Below are 16,804 nucleotides of genomic sequence, written 5' to 3' on the forward strand. Positions count from 1 at the left end.
GAAATGTGGGAGATAAGACACATAGATAATTAGAATCCCAAGTAGAAACTGGTAACTTCTGCACTGTGCTGAGAGTTTAGAGAAAGCAGACATGCCAGGCATGGAAGAAACAAGGAAGGGTTTGTGGAGGGAGCACCAGTCAGACTAGGCCTTAAATGCATGTGAACTTTGAGCACACCAGTGAGGGACTTCCACTCTGCACCACAAGCACTAAATAACTGGGCCATTTTCTCAGAATCTGGCAGATGGACTTTTCGCAAATACCTTCAAACTACTGTCCTAACCTCTAGCTTCTCTGCCTATCAGTGTTTTGTCACTCTAACCAAAATATCTGACAAGAACAACTTGGAGAAGGAAATGTTAATTTTGGTCATGGTTTCAGATGTTTAGTCCATGGGGAGCCAGCTCCACTGCTCTAGGCCACGGTGAAGCAGTACATTATGGTGGAAGAGTGTGGTGGCAGAAAGTTGCTCAGCTCATGGCAACCAGGAAGGAGAGAGAGAGCCAGGGACAAAATATAATCCCCAAGGGTTTGCACCCAGTGATTTACTTCTTCCAGCCAGGCCCCTCCTACCTACAATTACCACCCAGTGATTTGATGATTAATCCATCAAATTGATTTATTCTTTGGTTGGGTTGAAGCTGTCATAATCCCATCATTTCACCTCTGAATTCTTCTGCTACCATATAAGTTTACTGGGAAACACCTCATATCTAAGCCATAACACTGCCCTTTACGATCATCCTGATGTATCCTTTTGTAGGGGGGTGGCAAAAACCAAATAAAAGTTAAATTAACAATTGTATGTTTGAAATTTGTTCAGAGAACAGATCTGAAGTGGTCTAATCACATATAAAGTTCACTATATGTCACCTCATATAGTATTTTTTTGGTAAAGATTTCCCAATATATACATATAGTAGGTCAGACATACCATATTGTATGTGGTAAATATATATTCGACTTTTATTTATCAGTTATGTTCATTAAAGCTGGTAAAAGTACGATAGGGTGACAAAATGATATTAAAGTATGAAATAAATAATAAAAAAGAAAAATATCTGATTATTCAATAAGTATTAACTGATCTGTTATAGGTGAATGATATTACAAAAGAGGAAAGATAGGCCCCGAGTATTAGGAGCTAATGCAGAAAGTTGTACATTACCTGCCAGCACAAATCTTTCAATGATGCCCTGGGATCTTATGAGATGACATCTTCACATGTTCCTTAGTAGGTCACACAGAGCCCTTCATAATCAACAAATAATTTTTTCAATCTTATTTCCCACCAGAAAGTGTTGATCTTTAAACAGATTGTGTGCTGTCTCACAAGTCTATGCCCTCTACATATAACTCTTCCTTTTCTGTTGATTTCCTCATTCTTCAAGATCCGACCTAAATTATGGCTTCATGGAGTCTTTCTAGTCTAAGAAGTAGAACATATTTGGGTTTAACAGAAAACATCAAGTCCTCAAAGACCCATATTTTGTTTGCCTGTTTTCCGAGTATAACAAGGCCGTTAGAACAAGAGGCACTTGGTGTCCATCTGGCTGAGCTGACTTCTTGATTCAGAGTCACAATGGCAAGGGCATGGAGTCAGGAAAATACGGATCTCTATGATGAGCAGAGGCCAATGATGAGTCATCTTTTCAGAAGAGAGTTTGGGATGAGATCACAGTAGACCCTGGGAGTACCAAAGCAGATTCTTGCTACCCCATGTTTGGTGGGGCTCAGTCCAGCAACACAAGCATCACCAAGAAGCCTGTCAAAATGCAAACTCTTGGGCCCCAACCCAGACCTACAAAATCAGAATCTGGATCTTAATAAGTCCCCAGGTGATGTGTATGTGTGTGTTACAGTTGGAGAGGTACCATCCAAGCTTAACTGGTATAGACATAACTTGAGATCTAGTGTGGGAACAACTGGCATCAACTTCCTATAAATAATGGACATGGGGTGAGGATCACAGGCAAAGCCCAGATTCTAGAAAGAAGAAGGATACCTTTGTCTCAGTTTAGTCCACAGGTAACTAGTGACAGTGTGAATGCAGAAGTTAGAAACATAAAAACTATCTTACCTAAAAACAGAAATGTTAACATTTGCTTATTAGCCTGACAATAATTCTGGGAATTCTGGGCTCATTTAATCTTTTATATCATATATTTTGAATTTTTGTGAAGAAATGCAGAAAAAATCTGTGAGTTCTAAGTTGCATGCTCAGACTTGGGAGTGCTAAGAGCAAGCCAATCTATGAGAATGACAAAGTCCTCTTAACGTATGTGTTAATGGATGGCACAATGAAACAGAGATGAGGACAAGACGAGAAAGTGATATTGACATAGACATCTCCTGTATACATATTTTTCAAGGGAAAAGGCCAGAAACTGATCAACAAATGCTGAATCCCTTAAGACACAGCAAGGACCCTACCCACCCACCTTGATCCCATCCTGGTCCAGCCCTAGGCTTCAGTCAGGAACAGGACTGAGTCAGAAGTGGAGCCATCCAAGGTTGTCACATTCTGAGTTCAAATAATTCCGAAGGACTGGGCATTCATGTTTCTGAACTGCAAAGGCATTCATGTTGGAAATTACTCTATAACTCTAGCACTTAAGAATGAGCCAAAAAGTCATGATCTTGAGGTGTATGCACCCTGGAGAAGGGGAAGATTTTCTCCACTCAATAAAGTTAGGAGCAACAAAAATGAAATCATGTTTTAATCAAGAAGAATTCCAAGTACTTGTTGGCAGTGATTACAGAAACATAAAGTGACTTCCCCATGGTAAGGACACATACAATCCCTGCCCTACAAATGTACACAGCCTTTGGAGAGTGCAGAATGGGCATCCTGAAGGATGCCCCCCATGTAAAACATCTACTAGAACTTGGACCCACCCCAGCAAATTGCTATGTGACTTTAAAGTACAAAAACAAACCTGTAGAGTGCATCCAGCAGACACTAGACCTGCCATAGCAGGAACTCAAGCAGGGTTGTGATGGTTTTCTCCTGTTTTATGGTTTCTGAGGGTACACTAGAATGAGCATCAGGACAAGAGTCAAAGTCATTGGAGTGGTCGTTCGATTTGAATTTCCATGGTGCTTTTGTTAATTGCTGGAGCTTTTATAAGTGAAAAGTCCTTGCTAATTCAGTTTTAGATGTGCCTTTTCAGCATGCATTGCCCCACACATCACTACTCTCTCCAAAATTATTATTAACTGCCACACTTAACTGCAACTTCTGCCACTGCATTCATGAATCTTCTTTGCCTATCAACCCCACTCTTTACTTCATCTCCAAATCCCAAAGGAATAGTCTCAGTATTCCTATAGATGGACTGGTCAACCATAAACACCGATTTTGTTATCTTTTCTCTCATATGAATTATACTTCTTTTGTCATTAGAATAAAAAGATTTAATATAATTATTAACAATTAAAATATTATTATAGGGGATTATCTAATTCCACTGCTAGGAAGTCACTGGGAAATTCTCCCCTGCATTTCCTCACTCCTCACTTTGTCAAAAATTGTCTCAAGGCTCACTTCCCCCAAAACTTAATTCTCACTTCTTTACTAAATGTGCTCAGTTCTTGCTGCAATAATTTAATATGTTGCTTAATGTGTCACATCTTTTTTTTACCTGTATTCCAACAGCAACTGAACTAAATACCTAGAAAGAGATAAGAACTATCACAGTCAGAAGTCTTATCTCTTGCTAGGTATTTAACCATTTCCTCTCCTCTGGCTCTCTCCCAACACCAAAAAGAAGCCAGCCAAGACACAAAACATCTTTCCCCACTTCCCTTCCCTCCATTCTGGAATCACTGCAGGTTCTTTTTCCCTCTTAAAAACATGATGTCTCACCGCCTCACTTTATCTCATAACTATTCTCTTATATCCTTCATTATAATGAAGCATAGGCTGTTGCTTACTGGTCCTTTTATTCTCAAATCCCTGTTGTATTTAACACCATAGGCCAATATCAGTTACCATTTTCTCTCTCCTTGACATCCTCCACCACCTTCCTTAAAGATTTTTTCATTGGTTTGTTCATTTCTTTCTACTTCACGGCTTCCTCTTCATGGGGACTTCTTCATGTGGCCCTTCATTTTCCTTCTGACTGCATGCTTCACGTTTCAGCAACATTCCTTCTGTCCCTATCTGCTATGCTCCATCAGGACTCACATCTATTCATAATTTGACAGCCTGACTGCCTGGGATGGGAGGACGGATCATGGAGTTTACTGTTATTTTCTCAAGGCTATGTAATACATCAGTGTGCTTCCCTTAGTGCCTCCTATTTCTAATGATCCTCCATTGAATCTATTTCTTAGACCACTGTCAAAACAAACTACACTTTAGACTGCATGAATTTACCACACTTTCTTCTCTGCATGATTAATTATCAAGCTCCCATCTCCTAAACTCCTCCCCACCTCTGATTCTACAGGTACAAGACTTGCTCATCTTACCTCGGTTCAAAATATACCTCCTTGCTAATAGCTTTCCTGAGCCTCTTCTAATGGCTCAGCTTTCTTTGAATTCCCACCAAATACCCTATCACTTTTTACTCTGTAGTATAGCTGCTTATCTCTTCCTTTGTCTATAAACTACTTGAAGGCAACAACAAAGTCTCTTATAGTTTAAATCTCAAGTGTTTCCCAAAGGTCCATGTATTAAAAGCTTGGTCTCCAGCAAGGCATTTTAAAGTGGTGATGGAACCTTTAAGAGGAGGAGTTTGAAGGGAGTAAGTTAGGTCATTGGGGATGTACCCTTGAAGGTCCCTCCCTTGCTCCTTCCCCTCTTTTTCATTTCCTGGTTATGAGGTAGGCAATTCTGCTCCACCATGAGCTTCCACCATAATGTGCTGAGCCCCTCATCCCAACAGACACACTCTAAAGGCCTAAAAGCAATGGGCAGTCTGATCTGTAAACCTGTAAAACCCTAAGCCAAAATAAACCTTTTCTCTTTTGTAGTTGATTATCTTGGGCATTTTTTATAATGACAGGAAACTGACTGACACAAAGTCAAATTCAACTTTGCACCTTCCATGGTATCTCACCGTTTCAAACAGGAATTAGTGTCACTTTGTACTTTTCACCTCAGTTCTGAGAGTTTATATTTAGATAGTATACAACTAACTTCATAATGGAGTTAAATAGGTTCCTAAGGCATAAAGATGAGAACTGTTGTTATCATGATCATGTAGAATCCAATTTAAGGGAAGATCTTAGATTTTTTTTCATAGACCAAAGTCCATTTAGCCCTAAGTCACTGATTATTACAAAAAAAAAAAAAAAAAGTAGGAAATAGCAAGTCACACATTACATAGAAACTATAATATCCACCATTGGCTGTGGAACTGGGGCAGTTATTTCTGCTGCCAAACTTCCAGAGGCAACACTTAAAAATTGCCAGTATGGTATGGTGCCATCAAATTTTAAAATTTAGAAAGACTCATTGATTTTCACTAAGGGTTTCTTACATAATCACTTCCTTTATGACAAACTAGCCAACCAAGATTCAGAGAAGTTGCAGAATAAAGAAATGTTGTGGTATGAACATAAAAATTATTTAGCTTACTTCTTGTGCTTACCTCAATTTCCAAATTTATTTCTGGCTACCGTTGTCACTAATAGGTAGCACCGTCTTTACATTCTCATTCACCCAACTCCACTTTAAAGGACTATTCTGTCAAAACCCTTTATGCCCAACTTCAGAGAGGGTACATGAATATCTTAATGTAATAATGTGGTTCTCCTAAAAGCAAGACAACTTGGAATAAGACTTATTATCTAATTCTCCAGTAAGACAAACGAATGCCGCATAAAGTTGGTTATAATAGTGGTTTTATTACAAGACAGGCAGAGTTACAGAGACTGTAAATCATAACTGTTGTTGGATTTCTACTTTACATAGTTGTAGTTATGAGTCTACTCTTGTAAGCCAGAACAATTATTTTACAATTAGTTTAGACATGTCTGAGCCCAGAAGGAAAATTTCAATTTCAATCATCATTATTTTCCTTGAACAGAACCCAGTGCTACTAAAACTCAGGTCAATTCAACTTTACACACATAGGTTTCTAGCCATGTTCCAAAGCTGAACAGATTTATAAATATACATGGTCAAAATTTTAGGTGTGTTTTCAAACTCCACTATAAAATAACAATAATGGGTCCAATGCTTAAGAAGAAAACAACCAACCAACCAACCAATAAGCTTATAATCTCATTCTCAAGGTAGAATATAGTCATGATCCTATAAAACATAATACACACACCTGAATTTGGACTGCAAATCTATCACTTAAACATCTAGTAAATGACCCAATTTGTTTACATGGCCCTGTAGCTTTTTATGGCCTTTCCATAAAGAAGTTATTACATCCATTCCCTTTATTTTGTTAAAGAGTGTTTGAATGAGCCCCAGAACCACAAGCTAGTTAAACAAGCCCTCCTTAGATGGACGTGGTCTCATATAATTCACCACTACCGGGGACATTTTCAGAACAATGTTTGTAGTTTGGAAACACCACACATTCCCATACACCAAAAGTATTTCCTGTGCTTTATGCAGTTTTAAATGTTAGGCAGAAATAGTAAATAAGTACTACTTTTCCATTTTTCGAAGCAGAAGTGTGGCATTTGCACTTCTTCCAGAAGATTTGCACCTCTAAGTGTTTTGCTATGGTAGGTTAACCATTCAGAAATGACTGCAAAGGAAGATTGAAGGGGAAATGGGAAATCCAGACACCCTAATTGATTTCCTAGGATGTAAATGTTAGTTCTAAAAGGAAACCATTTTAAAGCAGTTAGTTTAATGGGGTGCCCAACTGATGCCTATTAAAAGTTATCGGTACAGATTAAAAATAAATTTTCCACCAGGAAGAAAAACATTTTTTTTTAGGAAGCAGAGAGATGATTTAATTCCTCATTTTACATACTTAATCATGGCTTTAAACCTCAAGTCTGCTAATGTTCTCAACAAAACAGAAATGAAAACCACTTTTTAAAGGTTGGCATTTATCAATTAGGTTTCTAGGCTCAGCATCTCTCTATAACCTGACCAGATTCTGACCTGGAAAACCATGCTATTTTTAGATTTCTGGTGAAGGTCAAGACAGTTTTGACTACCATGCCCAACACATGGCAAAGACACAGGTGAAACCACCATATACATCACTGATATATGTAAAACTGCATCTGAAACTATAAAAACACTAGGGTTCTATGAGTTCTTTAATGGTAACAGCAGTTCATTTCCATATAAAGCTCCAGAATTAGTGTAGTTTTGTTTACAAATAAAAGTAAAGTCAGCAATAAAATGCATGGTTATGAAGAAATAGCTGTTTATTAAATAGGAAGCATACCCTCGTGCCTTATTCCACCTCTAACGCCAATGCATTTCCAGCACTGGAGATCTGCCTCCAGGACACTCACATCTGGGTATGGACGTACAGATACCTGTTTTTCATACCAACATCACATCATCCAACTTTTTTCTTGTTTTTATAGTGTTTACATATCCACACATTGCTATAAGACACCCAGCGATTTTTTGTGTGTGGTGTTGGGGAGCCCCCGGAGATATTGAGCTACACCCCCATCCCCCAACTGAATTTTTCTCTGTCCATTGGGTAATCTAATGATATGCCATACACTCTACCAAGAGCTATTGTAGACTTATGGTGTATTCCTCCATTCCTGTCACTGTGTTCTGGTTTAACACACGATAAATCAGAAATGAACACTATGGATTTGTCCTTTTTCCCAAACTTGGTAGGAAACTTCCAGGAAGAAAACTGAATATGTCTTTCTTCTCATTTGTTCACATCTGAAGATTTTAAGCAAATGTTCCTTCTTAGTACAATGATTCTAAACATCCTCTGCTGCCATAGAAAAAGAAATTATAATGCTTTAATGACTCCCAATTTGCATCTCTAATCACACCAGACTGAATATGTATGGCAGTATGGGAAACAAGCTGCGATTTATTTCTCAGTGGAAAAAAAGAGAGAAATATATCACTATCTAAAAGACAGATGTCTTTATAAATACCCCGCAAAAATAACTGCCAGGAACAACTTGAGATAAATCTCACACAAGTCTAACTCCTGTTGTTGATAGTTTCTCATCTTTGTAGTGACTCCAAGGGCAGGTGCAATGGCCAGCTGTGCGTATTTAAGCACCAAAGACTTTATCTATCATGCAAACACTGAAATGACTAAAATAGTATCTCCCTTGAACAAGGATTTCCTAGAATGCAAACAGCACAGCTTCAAAACATGGCATGGTCAAAGGGAAATGAAGGGAAGGAAGGGGTAATGGGAACAGGAAAGATAGAATGAATCAAGCATTACTAGCCTATATGCATATATGATTACACGACCAATGTAATTCTACATCATGTACAACCAGAAGAATGAGACGTTATACTTCACATATGTATAATATGTCAAAATACATTCTATTATCATGTATAACTAATTAGAACAAATTTTTCAAAAAAGAAATAAATAAAAACAGCATGGTATCGAGAGAGCACATCCGCCAAGAGAATTCAGTCATTTCAAATCCTTAAATATGACAAAACATTTGTAGTATCGTACGTATACAAGGGACTAAAACAGACCTCACTGGAGAAAAGAAGCAGTTACTCAATGTGAGGTAACCTCAGAAGAATTATTGTTCCACCAAACTTGAAATCATTTCCCTTAAAATTCTTAAGGCTGCTGTCTTTGCTGTGTGAGAGCTTCATTACACTAACTTCATGTGCTGAAAGCTGCCTCTCTTTTACAGGTCTCCCGATCCCTCGCCCAGCTTTATCCTGCATGCCATCCATTTCATGAATGAAGTGTGAGAACAGTTCCTTGTTTACAAAGAAGGCAACTTAGGGGCTGGGATATAGCTCAGTTGGTAGACTGCCTGCCTTGCACGCACAAGGCCCTGGGTCCAATCCCCAGCATGATGGGGACACAATACAGGCCTAGCTTATGTGCAGGAACCCAGGCTGTGCAGCCTGTGCTTCTAACCAGTTCTGAACTTCCCAACAAGCCTCATGTTGGAACTAAAATTCCAGCAGTAACTACACCACACACACCAAACCCAACTCTGCTACTGCATGCCTGCTTAGAAAGTAACTGAAAATAATGGGTCCTGACTGAAACTTTAACATGAACACAACTTTTTCTTTTGCTCTGTTAACTGACAACCCTACAGGAAGCACACACTGCAAACTGCATCAGGGCCTTTAAATCCATAAGCCCTGATTCATAAAGGGACACCTTTCTACTCTTTCCCTGCATCTCTGCATACCCTACTCTAGACTCTTCTTGTCTCTCATCATGATAGTCTCTCATCTTTTCATGTCTATATTCTTTTGTTCAGGCTGTTCCCACTATCTAGAATGTTTTCCTGTTTCCCTCAAAAACTCATCTCAAACTATGTCACCTATTCTCTGTGGGAACTTTTCTCCTTGAACTTCCTATCCAGATGAATTCAACGTTTTAGTAAGTTAACCGAGGATTTGTTTAGATGATATTAAGCAAAATCAACAGATAACGAGGTAAAGGATGGATCTGGGATCCTTCTCAGAACAAGTTCTCAGGACAGGATCCACATCTTCTTCACTGTACCACACATCTAGGGCAGACCTTAGCACAAAGCACATGCTCATAAATATTAGCTGAATGAAAATAATGTTCTAATAAAACATTAGACCCTCTAACTGAAAAGGGAAGAAGCGCGTGGCTCAGCCCTGACTTGGAGTCAGACCTAGACTGAAACATTTACCAGCTGTGAGAACTTAGCTAAGCTATTTGTTTTCCTGAATATCTGATGGGGGATGTTTGCAAATAAATTCCATACTATCTGTAAACAATGAGCAAAAATGAGGCACCTAAAAGGCACTCCTGGATAGTCATTAAGCTTCACAAAACTAGAAGTTCACACGTTCCATTATACCCACCAACCACCCAAAAAGAATGGATTCTAATTCAGCCACTCCTGTGTTCTTCCTGGTGACCTTACTGGTGATAGCACCCACGTAGTTACATTAATGTGCACTTTGGGTATATTGGTCTCCCTCCATGAATCAGACTTCCACTTTGCCTCTGCCTCCCAAAGCCCTCAACAACCCAAAACACATCTCATCCTCTTGTCGACTGAGAAACGACTCAACTACGATTTAAAATGAATAAAGTCAGGTACAAGAACATCATAGTTTGAAAATAAAAAGGTAATTACACAGAAACCATGGAAGTAAAATTAATGAAGCCAGTCTGGCAAAAGATGGTTTGGTTTTGAAATCAGGCAAATGTCCAAGGAGAAGGTTATACAGTCACTAGGGGACTAGAAATTACTGATTGAAAGTAACACATGAAATTTAATGCAAAATAGAATGAACATCAGAAAAAATTAAAATTTAAGTGTATTCTCATGATGGATAAGACAAGATGTGTTAATGTTACCAAAAAAAAAAAAAAAAATCACTCTTAGCAACTCGGTTTTAATGATAAATGCAATTATTTCAGCTTTATAATTATTTTATCTTTATAATTTTTAGGTCCTTTTGTTTTCCAATGTAGGAAACTCAAAAAATTTTTAATAAGTTAAATTAATATTATTTTAGGGAAGCCATACTAGTCCATTGCTGTGAACCTATTTTCTGATGCTCTTAACCTTAAAGATAAATATGGATTTCTAAATAGAATACGCTATATAATGTAGTATAAATAAAATTTAGGCTCACTCACTAAATTCATTTCCAAAGAATAACAAGTTATGCTTTCTAGAACTGACTGAACATGATTATTTATTAATTTCTATGATATTTTTACCAACATGTTATAAAACATCCTATTACATAAAAATAAAACACCCTTGTAGAACCAAGCATGCCAATGCCAACCATCCTCTTCATCTCATTAATAAACCAAAATATGATATTAATGTCATTCATCTATGGACCTGATGTAATTGCTTAACATAAGGTTCTAACATGCAATGGGAGCATTTTTAAAGTCATCATTTTCAGTCATTTGCCAAACTCAGATTTCTATACCAACAGAAGTATTATGATACATTAACCAGATAATCTGTTATGTAATCTAATATGATTATTATGAGATTATTTTTCTTAGTGTTCTTATAAATAATGCTTCAAGAGTAAGGATTCCTATCTCACCTTACAACTTACAAAACATACAACCTTCTAACATGACTGCTTTTATAAGAAGTGTCAGAATTTTGACATAATTCCATTTTCCCAATTGGTTACAACATAAGGAAAAATACATCGTCACATTAGCAGTTTGCAATATTACCATCGCGTCAAGAGTGTGCCAAAGCCATTTCTACTCTCCAGGCCTCAATGTGCACATCAGTGAGGAGACAGGCCCTTTGGATTCTCTCAGTTCCAACAGTTCTTGTACACAACTTGCTACTGATTTCAACCTGTACTTGTTATCAGTGAGCCACAAGCAAAAGATGAAAAGCACTCACATTTTGCAGTCTTGATATCTATTCACCATTTTTGAGTCCTTGGTCCACATCAAATCCCCACTTTTGGGGTATGTGCAGCAATGGCACTTTTAAGAGAGTAATCGAAGCCAGGTCTAGGAACCTACCCACTTGGTCAGTACAGGTTCAACTGGCAACATAGTGCATTTACCAAGATTATAAAGTAGTACTCTAGTTGGCACACCTCATCACTGCGAAGTTTATCTTCCTATAAAAAATGTCAAACAGTGTGGAAATTATAAGACCAAAGGTGTCATGTCTATCTTCCCCATCTCTCTTGCCAGGTCCTGACCCTCACAGAGCTAAAACTAAAAAAACCTGCAGGAAGAAGGCTGGAGAGAAGTCATACCCCTTCCTGTCCTTCAAATCATGGGTTGTGTCTGAGCTGCCTAGCAGGGACAAGAAAGAAAAGTTTTAACCACCAATATGAACTAAATTGATCACAGCTAAATACAGCAAAATGCCTAACTATCAGTATGATAGGAACATGGGTCAATCAGGGCAGAGTCAGCAGGGTTGAAAAAATGTCCCAGAGGCTTTGGGCTGGCTCAAGCATTGTGGCTTCAGATGGCTGGTCCACTGGTCTTGGAGGAGTGGCACTAGGTTCTTCCCAACCCACTGAAATATTTTATTATTTTAATAATCATTATGGTAATAAGTTTTCGGACATACCAACTTAAGATCAAACCCTAGACAGGTTCATAGGAGAAAGAAAAGAGAGATTTTTTTTTTGCGGGGGTGAAGCACAGTGGTAGAGAAAAATGACACAACACAGATTGTTTAATAAGAGAATTTTAAAGAGATTACTTGGGGTTATATACAGATTCTGGCTGGCTGGCTCTGTGTAAAGCTTTCCAATAAAACAATTAGAAACATTTAAATTAGAGTAAGTGAATAAAGAGACTTTGATTGTGGCTTCCACCATTTTGACTGAAACAAAGCAAACTATGGGGAAAAGTTCAGTAGTCTTGGTATTTTTTTTTTTTCCTGATACGTGAATGCCTTGACTACTTATTTTTTTAACACATCACACTATAATCAAAATTTTGTCTCTACAAAAGATGTGAATGTTCAGAAATAAAACTGGGTTCTTAGCAGTACAAAGGTTAAAAAAATAACCTGAGCAGAAGCAAACACAAAGAAGATATGTAAAAAAATAAGTGTTAGGAAAGATGGAATTAGACTAGACAAATCTAAAATTTAGGTGCATGAGAGGCCCACCAACATGGACCACTGGAGAAAGTGTTTAGAGTGGGATCCTAATTTCTATTTACAAGTAATTAACAAATGATACCTTGTTCCTGAGGCTTCTGACACACCTTTCACACTTTCTGAACACCTTTTAGAATTAAATATAAAGACCTCCAGTTAAACAGAGAAGATAACAGTTGGCAGAGGAGGAAAAGTTACCATATAAAAGAGTGAAGCTTTTTTAAAATCACCTACTGTGAAAAACAAAATTCACCATTACATAATGGTACTTTATTTATTCAACTTCCTCAACTCTCTCAAACAGAACAGAAAATCAGGAGGAAGTTTTTTTTTTTTTTTTTTTTTTTTTTTTAAAGCTTTTAAATAACGAAAATAAATATCCCAAAGGTCATGTACCCAAACTTATAGACTGACTTGCAGGAAAGTCCCCTCAGTCCTCTGGCAGAGCCTATTTACTGTTGGACACTATTCTAAATATTGTGATTATCTGTCTGTTAATAAAAGAGCTTTGAAGCTATCACCCAAAGTGGGGTAGGGGCCAGGCATGGGCATACTGTCAGTGGTAGGAAAAAAAATAACTTAAAAAGAGGGGTGCTGAAAATCCGAACACAAGAGACCAGCAAAAAGGCCTTCCTAGGGACCACTGTCCCCAAAGTTAACTGCCCCACATGTTACAAAGCCCTTGTAGAAAGAAGGGTCTACAATAAATTATGCTCAAAAAGACTAAGCTTAATTAATGGAAGTATATTCCAACTCAAAACTCAAAATGCTTATGGAAAATGGAAAAAGCAAGAAGTTTCAGGTTCTAAAATCACTCACCAATGAAACAAGGTGGAAGAGGCACTGGTCCATCACCTTTGCGATTATCATCTATTTGGGGGTATATGCCATGGAAAAAATAAGCTTTGTTTTGTTTTTTTTTTGTTTCCTGAATATATATGATTGCCTCTGTTGCAGCTCAGAAACACCATCCCAGGACTTAATCGTTTCCTGGTAGACATTCACATCTCAAATCAGTGCCCACTGACATTTTTTCCCATGGTCACACAGGAAGTTTACAGATCAGAAACCCTCAAAGCAAGTCAGCATTATCTTTTATCTCTTTTCTTAAGTTAAATCAGGAGACCCTCATTTTATATGTGAGATGAGACTTTAGGGTTTAAAGTAAGATTAAGAAAGAAGGTCTAGGGCTGGGAAGTAGCTTAGTGGTAGAGCACGTACTAAAATATGTGTGTCCTTGGGTTCCATCCCCAGCATAGCAGGGGAGGCAGGGGAGACAAAAATGCAACTTGTATTACTGGAGGATAAAGCTACTTTTACAGTAAAAGAAAAGTTGCAGTACTAATGTAAGTGAAAAATCAGGTAACCAATAATAGTTTAAATGACACTGATCCCTAATTTTGAACACATATTCCAGTCTAAATCCATGTATCTAGCATTGGCTATGGCAAAGCTATAGCAATTAATTTCATTTATGATGCCAAGTTAATATTGAAACTGAAAAAGCCTAGGGATTTGATTTAGTAAACACCATTTTAGAGTTTAGAATACTCAGGAAAAGAGAGTATCATGGGGAGGGATCCTTGAAAGCAGACATGAGCTCTTATAATCCCAGTAGATCAATTTGGACATTTCATATTTAGTACTTGGAAGACCTTTCACAAAATGATGCAATGCACAAACTGGACCCCTAGCATTTTCTATGTGGTTTTCTCAGGAGGGTGTGCACTTACAGAATTAGATAATTGTCAGAACCGAGAGAGCAATAAGCAATAAAAAGTAAATTGTAACTTAATATGAAGACAAAAAATATCCCTACTTACCCTCCCCCCCAAAAAAAGGGAGAATGAACTTTTTGAAGTCAAGGAAGAGGGAAAATAAGTTGTTGTTATTCCACCAAATCTACTCTCCTTCCAGGGTGATCTTCTTCAGTACCCACCTGTTATCCTCAAATCTTGGAACCTTGATGAAGCATAAAATCAACCTGAGCATGTGCAGAAAAATAGCTCTGTACTGCCCCCTAGTGCTGGCTAGTGCCACTTCTCCTTAGACTAAAAACTACAAGGTGAGTAGATCCTCTACTTCTAGTTATTTCCTGCTGCCAATGTCCAGGAGCTAAACATAGCCCAATCCTCTGCCCACAGATTAGGAAACAACCAAGCTATTTTTAGCATCATGCATCTTAGGAATGGAAATCGCCCAGCCTCAGATGGCAGCAATGTGTGTGGCCCTGGCTTAATGAACTCACCTCTTCTTAGAGTATGAACCTACTCAGTAAAGTGGCCAATAACCCAGAAGAGCTCTGGGGCCCACTGTAAAATAATGATAGCATGTGGATCACAAGAGAGAATGCAAGGAAAGGACAGAGAGGCACAGGTAGCAAGAGAATCCAGGAGATGCCAAGTCATGGTAGTAGGAGAAATGATATGGAACCAGAAGAGTAAAAGGAAAACAGAGACTAGGGATGTTGTGCACTATTGTCATATGGAGAAGCCTGTCTAGTAAGAAGCAATATTTTGAATAGAACATTTATTTTACATGAGAAAGAACAAAGGTTGGTCTGATCTGCTTCCTGCCTGGGTACAGCTGGTGCTGTGGCTCCTTTGATCACTTTCTCCCAGTCCTCTGCAGGTCCTGTGATTAGAGGTAGATCCCCAGGCTGCCCTTTGATCAGCAGCTCAAGGAGCCTGCAGGTGCCATGCGCCATCACATTAGCAAGTTGCAAGCAGGAGTCACATTAATATCGGCTGACAAATGTGATCCTATGTCTTCATGCACAAGCAACAGATACAAATAATATCCCAGGAATACTTACTTTATCTGTTGTTGTACTCTAGAACTTTCTGTGCTTTCTTAGAGAGGAACACTTTATACAGTTTAAATGCAGAGTTGAAGCTTCCAAACACCTCCCCCAAATAAAGAAAAAGTCAATGTGACTTAAAAGTAGAGTACACTGCATTCTGGTTTTCCAGGTATGCTGCTTGTGTTCATCTCACCTGGTTAGTGAAGTGATAGTATACTTGCATTGTAAACACATGACATTCACAGCAGAGCCACCACTTGTAAACAGAGTGTTTAATATTCCAATTTTAGACAGCCTACATTAACATTGTGGTTTCATGTGCAGTATAAAATTTCTATTTACAAAGGATTCTCAAAAATGACTTCATAATGGTAGATCAAGAGAGAAAGAGTTTAGAAATTGAATGATGTAAATCATATGGGGTTCAGAGGCTAAGCAAATTACACACCCCGAAGCTTCTCTGGCTTTATGAAAGAAGCCTTTCTCCAGCTCTGTGCAATCCCAGCCCAAGGGAACTTGCATTTGAGAGTTTTCTAAACATTTCAGGTACACTTGAAAGCTGAAAGTAATTCTCATTTCCTATGCAGGATTAAGTCGTTTCCAGCACACACAAAATAGCAGTCATTCACTAACACATACAAAAAACACACCACCAGAAAGGTAAGGACTTTGGAGTACAAAGGCACGTTTAAAAAAAAAAAAAAAAAAAAAAAGACTGTGAGCACAAGAAAAGTACTTTTTTTTTTCGTTACCCTAAGGCACGTCCACACGGCCTCTTGACCTCTATATTTACCTACTTATTGATTAATTGATGCCTTTCCACCTAGAGTGCTTCAATTAATGCGGTCGATACATTTCCCGAGGCCCCCACTGCCACCATCCTCCCTCCCAAAAGTCAAACATTCCAAGACTCATTCATTTTGGATTCGTTTCTAGAGGCAGTTCTTGAACTTCTAACTCTGGCAATGCGCGATCCTGCAATGTGCGTTTGAACTGACGTTCACAATCGCTCCCAGAATGTCCTCTCCCTAGCTGAGGCTGCAGTGGCACTCGCGTTGCCCTGTTAAGTTTTGTGGCAACTCCCGAAGTTGCAAACTACACGTAACCTCCAAAAGTCCACGCCAATGAACGGAGCGCGCATTTGCATGGGTAGAGAGAGACGATGATACCCTCGCGGGCTGGTCTACATCACACACCAACGCACAATGCCAACATTAACACACACAGCGAGAAACGAGAAGGGGGAGCGTGGGGGAGAGACT

At 38.5% G+C, this 16,804-nt stretch overlaps 1 protein-coding gene and 1 long non-coding RNA gene across 4 annotated transcripts in view; both read right to left on the bottom strand.

The window, feature by feature from the left end:
- Positions 1-16,800, bottom strand: part of LOC306669527 — a 31,802-nt gene extending 15,002 nt beyond the window's left edge. The window contains exon 1 of the long non-coding RNA XR_013766145.1: positions 1-16,800. This exon is cut by the window's left edge and continues 13,153 nt beyond it. This is a non-coding gene — a long non-coding RNA (uncharacterized lncRNA).
- Positions 1-16,804, bottom strand: part of PDGFC (platelet derived growth factor C) — a 207,514-nt gene that overhangs the window by 190,285 nt on the left and 425 nt on the right. The gene's annotated exons all lie outside the window — the stretch shown is intronic.

Source organism: Sciurus vulgaris, assembly GCF_902686455.1.
Source record: "Sciurus vulgaris genome assembly, chromosome: 9".
NCBI classification, from domain to species: Eukaryota; Metazoa; Chordata; class Mammalia; order Rodentia; family Sciuridae; genus Sciurus; species Sciurus vulgaris.